Raw genomic sequence first — 12,805 nt, forward strand, 5'->3', positions numbered from 1 at the left:
TGTGGGGAGGAATGGGGCAGGGCTATGGGGCAGTGTCTGTGAGGAGGGGGGTTTGGGGCAGGGTCTGTGGGGAGGGATTGGGGGAGGAGGCAGGGCAGGGGGATTACAGGGAGAAGCTGGTTGTGGGGAGGAATGGGGCAGGGCTATGGGGCAGTGTCTGTGAGGAGGGATTGGGGGAGGAGGCAGGGCAGGGGGATTACAGGGAGAAGCTGGTTGTGGGGAGGAATGGGGCAGGGCTATGGAGGGGTTGGAGCGGTGTCTGTGAGGAGGGGGGTTTGGGGCAGGGTCTGTGGGGAGGGATTGGGGGAGGAGGCAGGGCAGGGGGATTACAGGGAGAAGCTGGTTGTGGGGAGGAATGGGGCAGGGCTATGGGGCAGTGTCTGTGAGGAGGGGGGTTTGGGGCAGTGTCTGTGAGGAGGGATTGGGGGAGGAGGCAGGGCAGGGGGATTACAGGGAGAAGCTGGTTGTGGGGAGGAATGGGGCAGGGCTATGGGGCAGTGTCTGTGAGGAGGGGGGTTTGGGGCAGGGTCTGTGGGGAGGAGGCAGGGCAGGGGGATTACAGGGAGAAGCTGGTTGTGGGGAGGAATGGGGCAGGGCTATGGAGGGGTTGGAGCGGTGTCTGTGAGGAGGGGGGTTTGGGGCAGGGTCTGTGGGGAGGGATTGGGGGAGGAGGCAGGGCAGGGGGATTACAGGGAGAAGCTGGTTGTGGGGAGGAATGGGGCAGGGCTATGGGGCAGTGTCTGTGAGGAGGGGGTTTGGGGCAGGGTCTGTGGGGAGGAGGCAAGGCAGGGGGATTACAGGGAGAAGCTGGTTGTGGGGAGGAATGGGGCAGGGCTATGGGGCAGTGTCTGTGAGGAGGGGGGTTTGGGGCAGGGTCTGTGGGGAGGGATTGGGGGAGGAGGCAGGGCAGGGGGATTACAGGAAGAAGCTGGTTGTGGGGAGGAATGGGGCAGTGTCTGTGAGGAGGGATTGGGGGAGGAGGCAGGGCAGGGGGATTACAGGGAGAAGCTGGTTGTGGGGAGGAATGGGGCAGGGCTATGGAGGGGTTGGAGCGGTGTCTGTGAGGAGGGGGGTTTGGGGCAGGGTCTGTGGGGAGGGATTGGGGGAGGAGGCAGGGCAGGGGGATTACAGGGAGAAGCTGGTTGTGGGGAGGAATGGGGCAGGGCTATGGGGCAGTGTCTGTGAGGAGGGGGGTTTGGGGCAGTGTCTGTGAGGAGGGATTGGGGGAGGAGGCAGGGCAGGGGGATTACAGGGAGAAGCTGGTTGTGGGGAGGAATGGGGCAGGGCTATGGGGCAGTGTCTGTGAGGAGGGGGGTTTGGGGCAGTGTCTGTGAGGAGGGATTGGGGGAGGAGGCAGGGCAGGGGGATTACAGGGAGAAGCTGGTTGTGGGGAGGAATGGGGCAGGGCTATGGGGCAGTGTCTGTGAGGAGGGGGGTTTGGGGCAGGGTCTGTGGGGAGGAGGCAAGGCAGGGGGATTACAGGGAGAAGCTGGTTGTGGGGAGGAATGGGGCAGGGCTATGGGGCAGTGTCTGTGAGGAGGGGGGTTTGGGGCAGGGTCTGTGGGGAGGGATTGGGGGAGGAGGCAGGGCAGGGGGATTACAGGGAGAAGCTGGTTGTGGGGAGGAATGGGGCAGGGCTATGGGGCAGTGTCTGTGAGGAGGGGGGTTTGGGGCAGTGTCTGTGAGGAGGGATTGGGGGAGGAGGCAGGGCAGGGGGATTACAGGGAGAAGCTGGTTGTGGGGAGGAATGGGGCAGGGCTATGGAGGGGTTGGAGCGGTGTCTGTGAGGAGGGGGGTTTGGGGCAGGGTCTGTGGGGAGGGATTGGGGGAGGAGGCAGGGCAGGGGGATTACAGGGAGAAGCTGGTTGTGGGGAGGAATGGGGCAGGGCTATGGGGCAGTGTCTGTGAGGAGGGGGGTTTGGGGCAGGGTCTGTGGGGAGGGATTGGGGGAGGAGGCAGGGCAGGGGGATTACAGGGAGAAGCTGGTTGTGGGGAGGAATGGGGCAGGGCTATGGGGCAGTGTCTGTGAGGAGGGGGGTTTGGGGCAGTGTCTGTGAGGAGGGATTGGGGGAGGAGGCAGGGCAGGGGGATTACAGGGAGAAGCTGGTTGTGGGGAGGAATGGGGCAGGGCTATGGAGGGGTTGGAGCGGTGTCTGTGAGGAGGGGGGTTTGGGGCAGGGTCTGTGGGGAGGGATTGGGGCAGGAGGCAGGGCAGGGGGATTACAGGGAGAAGCTGGTTGTGGGGAGGAATGGGGCAGGGCTATGGGGCAGTGTCTGTGAGGAGGGGGGTTTGGGGCAGGGTCTGTGGGGAGGGATTGGGGGAGGAGGCAGGGCAGGGGGATTACAGGGAGAAGCTGGTTGTGGGGAGGAATGGGGCAGGGCTATGGGGCAGTGTCTGTGAGGAGGGGGGTTTGGGGGCAGGGTCTGTGGGGAGGGATTGGGGGAGGAGGCAGGGCAGGGGGATTACAGGGAGAAGCTGGTTGTGGGGAGGAATGGGGCAGGGCTATGGGGCAGTGTCTGTGAGGAGGGGGGTTTGGGGCAGGGTCTGTGGGGAGGAGGCAAGGCAGGGGGATTACAGGGAGAAGCTGGTTGTGGGGAGGAATGGGGCAGGGCTATGGGGCAGTGTCTGTGAGGAGGGGGGTTTGGGGCAGGGTCTGTGGGGAGGGATTGGGGGAGGAGGCAGGGCAGGGGGATTACAGGGAGAAGCTGGTTGTGGGGAGGAATGGGGCAGGGCTATGGGGCAGTGTCTGTGAGGAGGGGGGTTTGGGGCAGTGTCTGTGAGGAGGGATTGGGGGAGGAGGCAGGGCAGGGGGATTACAGGGAGAAGCTGGTTGTGGGGAGGAATGGGGCAGGGCTATGGGGCAGTGTCTGTGAGGAGGGGGGTTTGGGGCAGGGTCTGTGGGGAGGAGGCAGGGCAGGGGGATTACAGGGAGAAGCTGGTTGTGGGGAGGAATGGGGCAGGGCTATGGGGCAGTGTCTGTGAGGAGGGGGGTTTGGGGCAGTGTCTGTGAGGAGGGATTGGGGGAGGAGGCAGGGCAGGGGGATTACAGGGAGAAGCTGGTTGTGGGGAGGAATGGGGCAGGGCTATGGGGCAGTGTCTGTGAGGAGGGGGGTTTGGGGCAGGGTCTGTGGGGAGGAGGCAGGGCAGGGGGATTACAGGGAGAAGCTGGTTGTGGGGAGGAATGGGGCAGGGCTATGGAGGGGTTGGAGCGGTGTCTGTGAGGAGGGGGGTTTGGGGCAGGGTCTGTGGGGAGGGATTGGGGGAGGAGGCAGGGCAGGGGGATTACAGGGAGAAGCTGGTTGTGGGGAGGGGTGTTTGGGGTGGGGTCTGTGGGGAGCAATGGGGCAGGGTGATGGGGGGGGGTTGGAGACAGTAGGTGTGGGGAGGGAGGCTGAGAGCCGTGGAGTAGGATTTATGGGAAGGGGGCGTGGCCCATCCCCCTGTATTAGTTCGCCCCACAAAACCGTGATGTCAGCAGGCCATTATGATGTCACAATGACACATGGCCTGAAGGATGCCTTGGCTGCATGGACCCCCGGGGATCCCAAGGAACAATGCGTTTTGCTGCCATCCCGGATACCTGGGACCATTCCTAGTTCCAGTCTCTCTCCCCAGCTCTGGGAGGGGAGTGGGGTCTAATGGGTCAGAGCAGGGAGGGCTGGAAGCCAGGACACCTGGGTTCTCTCTCTGGCTCTGGGAGGGGAGCAAGGTCCAGTGGGTTGGAGCAGGAGGGACTAGGAGCCTGGATTCCTGGGTTTTCCCTCTGGCTCTGGGAGGGGAGTGGGTTGGGGGGCAGGGAGCCCGGACTCCTGGGTTCTAGGGGTAGTCCTACAGCCCTTCACAGTTCCTACATCGGTACTCCGGATTCAACAAAAGCCTCTCGCCAGCTGCTGGGACTGGGACCGATTGGCAGCCTAGGTTGATTCATTCATGCTGCCCCCCGTGGGCCCCTGATTCTTCAGTCTCTGACCCCACTGCAATCAGGGGTGACTCTGGATTGACCCAGGGTAGCTGAGATCAGAATCCAGCCTTGCCCCTCTGCAATCAGGGGTGACTGTGGTATGGCCCCAGGGGAGCTGAGATCCAAATCTCGCTGTAGGAAGAGCACTCAGGGTACGTCTACACTGCAGCTGGGGGAGCCTCCCAGCTCAGGAAGCCAGACTCGTGCTAGCTCAGCTCAAGCCCCACGCTGCTCTTTGGGCCCCGCTAGCTTGACCCGAGCTAGCACGAGTCTGTCGACATGGGCTGAGCGGTTCAGTCCCAGGTGCAGTGTAGACGCACTCTCCACGGCCTGTTCAGCTGAGACTCCAGTTTGCCCTCCATCCTCAGAAGGGGTCACTGGGATCCAGTTCCCTTGGAGCCGTCATGTCGTTAGGGAAGCAATCGGGAAGGCCCAGTCACCCCGTCTGCTACGCTGCTCCATCCCCAAGCGATCTGCATCCCTGCACCGGGGACGGGGGACAGACTTGCCTGTATAATGAACGAGCTCAAACAAACCTTGGGTTAAATTGACACAGATTTATAGATCAATTCTAGCACAGAGTACAGTACTTACCAACAAGGAGATGCAAACTATAGCACTGAGATAACGTATGCTGAGTACTTGAGTTGAGTTTGGACCTGATTTTACATCGATAAAGAGAGAGATTTTGAAAATCAAAAAGATCTCTGCCTTGGATTTACATGGATAAAGAGTTTGAGTCTGAAAACCAAAAGTCCGTGCAGAGCGTTGTGGCGGCTGCTTTCCAATTGCCAAGGCTTAAACAACACAAAGACACTCAGAAAGAATAGACATTTGTAGGGTTTTTTGTTTTTCTTGTAAATTTATAAGGCAAACTTTTTTATATAATAAATAAGGTACAATGATTAATCTGTGTGGACTTCTTTGAAACATATACACGTACATTCAGATGGATTTTGTTGTTTTCGCTTTTTTTAACTGAAATGATACAAATTTTTCCTTTAATAAATTGCTTTTTTTTTCTTTTTTTAAATCTCTCGTTTTAAATAGAGTCAGTGCTTTCAGACGTTTTGGCTGTACACAAAAAACTAGAAAAGAACAATGTGTCCAAGATTTATTTCAGGAAAACAATCTACTTTGGGGTCTTTTTGTAAAGCAATTGTCCCAAATATGCAACCAACAGATGCAGAGAATTGAAAATATAGATATGTAATATATATAATTAAGATGGGTTTGGAACAAAATAGATTTTTAAAAAGGAAGAAATAATAAGTTACTTCCAAACCAATCCTCAAGCAAAACACCTCTTCAGATCAGCCGAGAGGCTCCCCCTTCTGCCTGGTATTGAAAATCTGGTGCTTAAGATTTAAGACATCTTCTTGAGTCAAATTCCCAAGCATGCCCCAATCAGCTGCTAATTAGCATTAATTCAACTCCAGTATGTTGCTAACAAAACTGTTTTGGCCGGTGCTCATGTAACGAGCCAGGTTTCCCCTCGGTGACGGGATATGAGTTGGGAATCTCACCGGATCCTTTTTTATTGCCATTATGGGATTCAGATCCAGGATCCATCGGATTCCTTTGCCATGGGACCAAGTCTACCCCTAGCTATGCCCACGAAGATGCCAACTGTGGAAGAGAGTCACCTTTCCTTGTTAGTTCACCTGATAAGATCAGAAGTCATTTAGTTTAAAATAGACCCTTGAAAATGGCACAAGTCTGGGATCCACCCGACCCAGCATCAAGCTTGTGTAGCGTGGCCATGACCCAGCGCAGGTAATCGGAACGGGGTGTTGCTCCACCTTCTGGAGTCGCCTTTCATTTGAATCCTTGAAAAGTTACAAATTCTCCCAGAACTCTGATAGCAAAATCCACGTAGTTATTCTTTTTTTTTTTTTTACAATTTCTTGTTCTGTTTAAACCAACCTTTGCATTGCGGGGATGGGAGAGATTAAAGCTTCTAGGATTCACTTTAAGATGGAGTTAAAATTAAACTAGGGGCTGTTGGCTTTTTCCCCTTGGTTTCTCATCCAAATTTGGGGGCGCTGTCCACTCAAAAGTTAGTCCATGTTGCCAAAGGGTTTGCCCCAGCCATTGGTGGCAGCTTCACAATGTTCCTGTTTTTTTAAATAACCCCAGGTTTCTCTCTTTCCACCTGCTGTCAAACCAACCCATGCTCTCATTCAAACAGGAATTCATTCAGGGAGGTTCTGGCCTGGGAATCTATGAGCAAGACACCCATGAAATGAATGATATAACCAGCTTTGTCAACTGCCTGGCAAATTATTTAAGGGGTGTTGGCTTGATCCTCCCAGGTTGGGGTTCTGATCAGCCTTGGTGCAGCTCCATTGGGTCAATGAGCCCAGATTCCCCAGCAGGCGTCAATCGGCTTTGCTTTGTTGACAGAGCGATGGAAATGCTACCAGTGGGGCCATAGATTTTATAGCTGACTGGCTCTCTGTGATGGTAATTGTTTTTATTCCAGCTCTTCACTTTGACGTGGGATTTGTTAAAGATGTAATCATTGCTTGGTTTCAAATCCTACATAGAAAGCTGGCCAGATCGTCGGGCTCAACGGGTAGTGATCAATGGCTCCATGTCTAGTTGGCAGCCGGTATCAAGTGGAGTGCCCCAAGGTCGGTCCTCGGGCCGGTTTTGTTCAACATCTTTATTAATGATCTGGAGGATGGGGTGGATTGCATCCTCAGCAAATTCGCAGATGACACTAAGCTGGGAGGAGAGGTAGATACGCTGGAGGGTAGGGATAGGATACAGAGGGACCTAGACAAATTGGAGCATTGGGCTAAAAGAAATCTGATGAGGTTCAACAAGGACAAGTGCAGAGTCCTGCACTTAGGAAGAATCCCATGCACGGCTACAGGCTGCAGACCGATTGGCTAGGCAACAGTTCTGCAGAAAAGGACCTGGGGATTACAGTGGAGAGGAGCTGGATATAAGTCAGTGGTGTGCCTTTGTTGCCAAGGAGGCTAATGGCCTATTGGGCTGCATTAGTAGGAGCATTGCCAGCAGATCGAGGGACGTGATCGTTCCCCTCTATTCAACACTGGTGAGGCCACATCTGGAGTACTGTGTCCAGTTTTGGGGCCCCCACTACAGAAGGGATGTGGACAAATTGGAGACAGTCCAGCGGAGGGCAATGAAAATGATTAGGGGGCTGGGGCACATGACTTACGAGGAGAGGCTGAGGGAACTGGGCTTGTTTAGTCTGCGGAAGAGAAGAGTGAGGCGGGATTTGATAGCTGCTTTCAACTACCTGAAGGGGGGTTCCAAAGAGGATGGAGCTCAGCTGTTCTCAGTGATGGCAGATGACAGAACGAGGAGTAATGGTCTCAAGTTGCAGTGGGGGAGGTCTAGGTTGGATATTAGGAAGCACTATTTCACTAGGAGGGTGGTGAAGCCCTGGAATGGGTTATTTAGGGAGGTGGTGGAATCTCCATCCTTAGAGGTTTTTAAGGCCCGGCTGGATCAAGCCCTGGCTGGGATGATTTAGTTGGTGTTAGTCCTGCCATGAGCAGGGGGTTGGACTAGAACCTCCTGAGGCCCCTTCCAACCCTAATCGTCTAGGAGTCTGTGTCATGGCCAGAAGATGCTGGCACTCTGCCCAAGGCTGGAGACTCACCCCGGCAGTTCCTCCATCCCAAATAGAGCAATTAGAAAAAGGAACACAACTGTGACTGAATATGGCATGTGCTGGACACTGTGTGACCTGTCTGTCTGAGTGGTCGACTCCCTTGTTAAAAGTCTGCACCTCATGCCCACCTGGCCCGCGGCGAGCATCAACTCCCAGGCACCCCATCATGTTCTGCCTTTGGCCATTAGATCCAAGAGGTGTCTACTGTCCGGACTTGGCAGCAGATAAGTATCTAATGGTAAGTACCTCAGGGAACTAGGCAGGCCGCCATTTGCACTTCAAGAGCAAATAAGGGTACAGATTTTTGTTGCAAGTGGGAGCACAACATGTTTAAATTGGAAGCTCTCAGGGGCTCTCTGATTTTCTTTTTTAAAACATCATGGTGGAAACGTGTGTTTGGGACAATTACTTTCCAGGAACGTTCACAACACAGACCTGCAGACCATCGCAAAAGGAAACCAGGAAACACAGGAGACTTCACCGACATTCCTCTCTCTCATTTTTTTTTTTAAACTCGACTGGGCAAGACTAAAAGAAATGACACACAAATATAAAGTCTCAAAACACCACGGGTTTTGTTCCCCCCCCCCCCCAAGAAACGACTAGCAGAGGCAGGGAAAACTAAAAGTAAACCAAAATCCCAATTCTCTGTGTCTCTCTCTCTCTGGAATTTTCAACAAGATAAAAGAACAACTTGTTTAAAACCAAAAAGGCAAAAAAAGTAACAAAACATCCTCTTGCTAGAAAGAGTCGGATATACACGGGGGAGTTTACATCTGTATACAAAGGGCAAGCACTCAGCATATACTGATTAACAGTCCTGGTAATATTTGGTCATATGACAATCACTACTGAGTCTTGAAAGCGGAAAGATGTTGTCTGACGGAAGCAGAGGAAAAAGGATGCGGCCCCAGACCCTCGGGAGGGCGAGAAGTTTACCAACGTATTTAATTTTTTGCACTCAACAGATTGCGTGTGGGTGGTGGAGGAATCCCACGGCATCTCCTCTATTCCCATCCAGGGTGAAATCCCAGCCCAAGGGTTGGGGAGCGGGAAGTGGGGGGGGGGAGGTTGGATCTGGAAGAGGGCAGGAGGACAACTGTGGTGGAAGCATCTGGACACTTCGGGATCTTCCCGCCCCCTCCCCTTGGAAGTTGAACGCTCGGGCTACTCGTCTTTTGGAAGAACAGCAATTCAAAACTGCTACTTCCCGAGCGGCTATTGCTAACTTAAATGAAAGGGTGGGAGCCAGAATGGTCTTTAAGTGCAGCCCCAGATTGCAAGCCCTCGTGGGCACAACACCCTGCTCCCGTCAGTGGGGAAATATCGAGGAACACAAAGACCAGGTCTTCCTAGCTCCAGATGGACCTCCAGTTACGTCACCCAGCGGGTACGTGTGCACTGCCTAAGGAATCAGTCCGGTCTATGCCAGTTGGCCACGTGGCTGCTCAAAGTGCTCATGTGCTCCATTGCGATGGCGAAGGGCCGGGTGGCCAGCAGGCAGAGTCATGCCCACTCGACGCCAGCCGGAGACGCGCTGTTCTACGGTTGACCGAGCGTCCAAGGAGGAAGCAGCGATGCACGCAGGGCAGTTTGGCTCACCCAAGATGCACACAGGGTCGGAGAGAGAGCAATGGAGGGTCTGATCCTGAGCCCACCGGGGTCCCGATTCTGCCACTACGGGACTTCCTGGCCCACAGCAGCCAGGATCCGAGCGGTCTACTCATTGCTATGGATGCTTCCAAGGGCACCCCCCAGCCAGGATCAGAGACATTCAGGAGTTGAAACACAAGCAGAGGAGTGCAAAAAACCCACCCCACCCCCTTGAGCATTAGCTGCCCCCTTCGCCCCTCCACTCTGGAGCCGGGGTGGGGGTCCCTTTAGAGAGAGAACCAGAAACACTAAGATCACAGCTCTGGTCACAGAGAAAGCTACTGCCAGGCAGGTTGCAAGGGTCTGTTTATTGTCCCTTACCCTGTGCTAGTAAGTAGCAGGGATACTGTAAAAGAAGCAAGAGGGAGATTGCGCTCCCCACCAGCCAGGTGCTTTGGGGGGAATTTTTTAAATCCCCCTCAGTCGCTGTTGTCAGTCACAAGCAGAAAGAGAGGAACGAAAAGAAAAGCAAAGCAAAGCAAAGAAAAGCAATTCAATCCCCACCAATTTATAATGCAATATACAGGTAGGTATATAAAAAGCTGACACTTTGGGGCGTTATGGGGGTGCGTTTAAAAATAAATCAGAAAACCAGAAGGAAATCACGTCCCCCCACCTTGAAAAGAGAAACCAAGCCCAACCGTTCGGTCTCCCGTTAAACTCTAGATGGTATCAGCTGATGGCAGGGAGCAATTTCACGTGGGGGTGGAGTGAGTGGCAAAGCTAGCATGGGGGTGGGAAACGGGGCTTCTGGAGTTCGGCTCACTCAGAGTCTTCACTGGGGAGGGTTTGGGGATCTAACAGCTGAGCTGGCCATGTAGGAACAAGAATGGGGTGAAAATACCATCCAAGCACTGCCCCCTTTGGCTTCCTGTTCTTGGGGGTCCCAATGAAATCGCCCTTCCACCACCAATCCTTGGTTTTTTTGCACATGACAGGCTGGGAAAAGGGGGATGTCCAGGGGGATACAGGCTACCGGCTGCTCCAAATTTTACAGCCAGAGAGTGGGGTTCCCCAAGTTTCTAACGCAGGGAACATTCTGATCTGGCCCTACCGTGGCTCAGATGCCAACCGGCAGATGTGACGTTTCATCATGGTGGGTGTAAGATCCCTCGCCCCCCCCAGCTGGTGCCACTCAGATAAATCGCTAGACCCTTGTTGTTAGGGGAAGGGAAACCTAAGCAAAAATAAAGAGACATTCAGTGACTAGCCAGGCCCCCCTCCTTAAAGTGCAAAAGTACTGATCTCCTCCTCAAGCCGCTGGTCAGCTGCGGGGCAGGCAGGGCTGCCAGGAAAGGGGATTTGGAGCCAGGCTTCCAAGGAGGCAGAATCCAGGTTTTGCCCCAGATGTCTAGACAGCCGAATCCAGCCCCATTTGCACTGGATGGGGTGGTGGAGTGACCCCCCGCTCCCCGTACCAGCCCTGGGCAAGCCGAGCAGAGCTCAGACTGCTAGGCTCTGCTGGCGGCTGCTTGGAAACCTGGCTCAGCGTGGAAGGACGGGGGCACCGTTCCTGGCCAGGCTTAGGATGCTCTCCAATAAAACCACCCCACTTCCGTGCTAAGGTACCTTGGGGCTCCCCTTCTGTCCCAGCCCTAGTGCTTCCATGGGCAGGCCCGGGGCTAAGGTACCTGGGGGCTCCCCTTCTGTCCCAGCCCTAGTGCTTCCATGGGCCGCCCCGGACCAGGGCAAAGCCTCAGGCCCTGCCCCCGCGCTGCCCGTCCCCCAGCCAAATCACTCTGTGCGAAGGGGCTGCCTAGACTCCCGTGGCCCCTTCCGGCCCATGATCAGCTGATCAGCCCTGGCAGGAAGCTGCCCCGGGCTCACCCCTCTAGGGGGCCGGATCCCCCCACCCTGTGAGCGAGTGCTGCTGGGGAGGGTAAAGTGCTACAAACAGGGCATGGCGGGCTGGGCCGGGCCCCCCCCAGCACGTGTGAACTGGGGCTCGAGAGAGCAGCAGGCAGGGGGCCGAGCTGCACAGTTTGTCCCCTGGGGGCAGGACTAATTAACACACCCCAGCCCCGCCATGGGGCCAAGCTTCCCCCCCGTGTCACTGGATCCCTCCCCCGGGGAGGCAGGTCACCCAGGAGGCCCCCTTTCCACCCACCAAGCACATCAAAGCCTCCGGCAAGCACTAGCATGGGACCGGGTGTGGTGCATGGGGACCCCCCCCCCGCCCCCGCCCCCCAGGATCTGGGGGCAGCCAGGCTCCAGGGGACACCATGGAAATTAGGCCTTTTTCTGCTGGGTTTCGAGGGATTTTTTTTTAAAATCCAAACTAGAGGTGCCTCTCCCTGGGTCAGGTCTGGCCGCCCCCGTGGATTCTGAGAGTGGATCCAGAGTCACCCATTGGCAATGGGGCTGGGACGGATTCTGATTTTAGTCTCCACCACGGTCAATCCGGAGTCACTCCTGATTGCAATGGGCAGGGCTCAATTCTTATTTTAGCTACCACTGGGGTTAATCTGGAGTCACCTCGATTGCACTGGGGGCAGGGCCAGATTCTGACCTCAGCTCCCAGTCTGGAGTCACCCTTGATTGTAAAGAGGGCAGGGCCAGATTCTAATCTTAGCTCTCTGTGGTCAATCTGGAGTCACTCCCAATTGCAATAGGGACAGGGCTGGATTCTGATTTTAGCTCCCCTGCGGTCAATGCAGAGTCACTCCTGATTGCAATGGGCCAGGGTTGCGTTCTGATCTCAGCTCCCCTGCAGTCAATCCACAGTCACTCCAGATTGCAACGGGTACAGAGCTGGATTCTGATTTTTGTTCCCCTGCAGTCAATGCAGACTCGCTCCTGATTGTAATGGGGCAGGGCTGGGTTCCTATCTGGTGGAGTTGTACCGCATTGCCATGCACAGAACAGAACTGAGCCTCTGGTGTATTTCTCTCTTGGCCGCAAGCTTTGAGCAGAGGGGATCAGCCCCTCCCCATTTCACTCACCTTGGGGAGGAATTTATTTTAACCCTTTGTGTCCATCATTAAAAAAAAAAAAGGCACAGCCCTCCTTGGGGTTTTTTTCAGCGAGGTTTTCCCTTCCCGTCTGCTCCCCCCTGCCCGGCAGTACAAGCCACGCCCCTGGGTCTGGGTTGGGGGCAGCTGGGACTGGGGGAGAGCACAGCTATGAATGGAGAGCCCTGGAGTTCCCCCTCCCAGGCCAGCCCCATTATAAACCCGCTGATGTGCAGGGCTTTGCCGTCCCTGCCCCCCCGGTACCGATCCAAGAGTTACAGGTAGTTTCACACATGACCCCCCCCACCCCCGGCCGGCCAAAGGCTGGTTAGTGCAAATGGTTTCCTAAGCTAGTAACGTTGAGAAAGAAGTGGAAGAACGTTGTCGTTCCTCGGCCCCTCCGTCCCGGCCCCACACCCTGCGGGGGGAACAGGCTCTGAGTGCCTCCGCTGGGGGAGAGGGGCTGGTTCCCCCTCACTCACACACACTACGTGGGCCCTACTAAAACGAACACGGATCGATATTGAAGAACGGACGACGACGTTGCATGGCACTGGAGAGGGAGAGGGGGATCTACACACACGGTC

Source organism: Natator depressus, chromosome 23 (genome assembly GCF_965152275.1).
Source record: "Natator depressus isolate rNatDep1 chromosome 23, rNatDep2.hap1, whole genome shotgun sequence".
NCBI classification, from domain to species: Eukaryota; Metazoa; Chordata; order Testudines; family Cheloniidae; genus Natator; species Natator depressus.